Raw genomic sequence first — 3,792 nt, forward strand, 5'->3', positions numbered from 1 at the left:
AAAAGGGAAGGAAGGACGAAGGGAGGGAGGGAAAGGAGATACGAAATCTTCAGCTTGTACTTTTTCAAAAGAGAATTTTAAAATCAGGAAGGACTTGTGAGAGGCTTCAGTGAGTAAAGGTGCTTGCCACCAAGGCTGATGACCCAAGTTTGAACCCCAGAACCCACATGGCAGGAGGGGACCAACTTCTGGTTGTCCTTTGACCTCCACATTTGCTATCACATATAAACACACACACACACACACACACACACACATTTAATATAAAATCAGGAAACCAGGCCAGTGACATGGCTCAGCAGGTAAAGAGCTGCACAAGCCGGATACTCTGAATTTGATCCCTGGAACCTAGGGTTGTGGGAGAGTTGACTCCCACACTTACACCATGGCACATGTGACCCCCTCCTGTTATATGCTTACAATTAATGATAATAATCAATTTCTCTTAAGTCAGGAAACCCCTGACCTGGGTGAGGCTGAGCACCACACACTCTGGTCATTATGGTTCCATATTGAAGATGTTCTGCTGCTAAGATAAACCGTTTCTAGAGCTGAGGGGATAGACAGCTCAGGGATAGAGTGCTAGTCTAACATGCTCTGGACCCTGAGCACAGAGAGGGGACAGATTCTCTTGTCTGCATGTAAGCTTACAATCCTGAGGGTGAATCCACGCCTGCCATGATGATCTAAGATCATCTAGGACTGTGCATTCTGAGGACCAGTTCCCATGTTACACAATGCCTGAGTCACAGCTGATAAAGTCCTGTTCTCTTGTGCAGAGTAAGAACACACTGTCTTTTAAGGCGTGGCAGGAGTCACAGTCTCATGCAGCCTGATGTCAGCAGGGCTGGGCCACCTCTCTCTCCACATCTACTCCCTAATCTCGGCTTCCAGCATGGTCTCCCTCCTGCTGCCTACTCTTTCCCTACAAGCTTACTTCTTAAGCTCAAGGTACCAAAATATCAAAATAAGCAAACGAGGGGCTGGAGAGATGGCTCAGCAACTTGGAACACTTTTACCTTGCTGAGGACCTGAGTTTGACTCCAAACATCCGCATGGTTTTCGTTTTTGTTTGTTTGGTTTTTGTTCGAGACAGGGTTTCTCTGTATAGCTCTGGCTGTCCTGGAACTCACGCTGTAGACCAGGCTGGCCTTGAACTCAGAAATCCACCTGCCTCTGCCTCCCAAGTGCTGGGATTAAAGGCATGCGCCACCACTCCCAGCACACGAATAAATCTTTTAAAAAGGCAAATAAATCCATCTTTAGTATTAAAGATCTAAATGCCAGACATGTCCCTTTATATGTATAGCTAAAACACTTTTGTCATATTTCTAATTATAAAAAACGTCATTTGTTATAGAAAATCTAGAAACTACAAAGAGAAACAGACCCACTACACACAATCTCCTCAGTCTGAAGAGGGTACTGGACCTCCTTGCATGTTCTGACAGGGAGCTCAGTGCTCTCTCTGCCCCTGCAGACCCTGTCTGGCTCCACCCACAGCACCTAGGCACCAGGGCAAGCTTTCTGCTCAGCCTGCACTGAGACAGCAGTGGCTGAGATGCAAATCCCTGGTCTGGAGACTTGAACTTTACAATAGATATTTTGTAAGTGTACAGATCATTGTCTCAAAAGTCTTTGATTTCATTACAACACTCAGGTAAGTGAAGGAAAGAGGGTAAATGAGCCAAAGACAGGCAGATCTCCAGGAGTTCAAGGCCTGCCTAGTCTACAGATGAGTTTCAGGCCAGTCAGGGCTATGGAGAAAGACCATGAGTTACTTCCAGATGAAAACAGTTATTATTTGGAGCCAAAACTCATCCACTGAGAAATACAACTCCATCTATGGCCCATGATGAATGACTAAATTTTAAACTGTCGTCACAAGCCGTTTTAAAAACAGTTTTAAAACCGGTTTTGAAAACCGTTTTAATTATTTTGTATGGACTTTTTTTTCTGTATGTCTGTGCACCATGTGTCTGTTGCCTACAAAGGCCAGAAAAGGTCATCAGAGCCTTTAGCCTGGAGTTATAGATGGTTGTGAGCTACCAAGTAGGTGATAGGATTTGAACCTAGGTCCTCTGGAAAAACAGCTATCAACTGCTTAGCCATTAAGCAGCTTTAAACCACTGAGCCATCTCTCCAGCCTGAACACAAAGTTTCATTATATTTATTATTTTATTATATACTATTCAGAATCATTTATGTACATATATGTAAAAACACACGGCACATTGACTGGGTAGGAGGATGAACACGGATCTGACCCAAGTTGCTCTGTAATCTGTATTGCTCCTTTCTACTTTTCCAGGACCGGGTATGTATAAATGCAGAGCACTTGCCTAACACAAATCCCTGAGTTCAAGTCCCCAGCACCAAAGGCCCCAAACAGCCCAGTAACACAGCATTTTTGGTTTTTGAAACTGAGTGTACTCATGGTCCCCTTGCCTCTGCCTCCCAAATGCTAGGATTACACACATGTGCATGACATTCAGCTTTGTGTGTGCACTCCAATGTGTTTACTATGTGTATGTGCATGTTTGTGTGCACTTGTGTGGGTAGTGAGCATGGTTACGGGTGTCTGTGCATATGGAAGCCAGAGGAGACCCTCAGCCCTCATTCCTCATGCATTGTTCACATTGCCTTTGAGACAGCGGCCCTCACTAGCCCAGCAAGCCCTGAGGAGCTGCCTGTTTTCCTGTCGCTTTATTACAAGCAGGCATCCCATGCTGGCTTTTCTCTTTCGTTTGTTCGTGAGTTTGGGGGACTGGATTCTGTAAGGTGGGCACTTTACCAGCTGAGCTATCTTACCAGCTCCCAGCTTTTACTTTTAATCCTTTTTCCCAGAGCTTAGGGCAGAGCACATGGTCTGGTACTGACAGGCAAGTGCTCTCCACTGAGCTGCACTCCCAGCCCCAACCTTCCCAAGTCCATACTTGCAGGCCTTTGCCATCACTGCTAATCACATGTTTTAAAATGTTCTCAATTACTTTTATTTAGTGTGGGAGGGGGGCCTGAGTGTGCCACAGTGCACATGTGGTGGTCAGAGAATCTGCACAAGTCGGTCCTCTCTTTCTACCATGTGGAACCAGAGATGAACTCCAGTCATCAGGTTTGGTGGCATGTGCCTTCTTTACCTGCTGAGCCGTCCCTGGCCAGCTGCAGCCAACCGAAGGGCAATGGTGGCCTGTAATCCCAGCACTCTTACACAGTTAGAGACAGGAGGATGCAAAGCTAGAGGCCAGATAGGGACATAGCAATACCCTGTCTCTAAAATTAAAAAAAGAGAAAAGAAAAAAAAAAAAAGAAACAAACCAATTCCAAGAGAGCTGCTGTAATGAGCTGCCTGCTGCCCACTGGTGTGCCAGCTTGCCCACATCTCAGGCCCAAGGCCTCTAACCTTTCAGTGACTGAGCTTGACAGAAGCCATTTCTGTCCAATTCCTCTGCCAGTCAGCCCCTGCCTTGGGCTTCCCATCAGCCTGGCAGAGACCTGCTCAAGCTGCAATGATTCCACTTCTCTGCCTGGGGGCGGAGGGTGGACCTCAGTCCCAAATCACCCACTGTCAGCCTTCTGGGTAGGCACAAAAACCTATCATTTCAGTCAGATATTTTGTGACTTAGAGACAAATACACCCCTAACAACATACCACCCAAAAGCTGACAGGAAGAGACAAGGATAGTGCCCACCCACAAGCTGACAGACTACAGACAGGAGTATATAATATTAAAGTTAAGAAGGAAAACAAAACCCTTAACAAGTCTCAATGGGGTATATGAAACAAGCAACTGG

The sequence above is a fragment of the Mus caroli genome, chromosome 6 (genome assembly GCF_900094665.2).
Source record: "Mus caroli chromosome 6, CAROLI_EIJ_v1.1, whole genome shotgun sequence".
Classification (NCBI taxonomy): domain Eukaryota; kingdom Metazoa; phylum Chordata; class Mammalia; order Rodentia; family Muridae; genus Mus; species Mus caroli.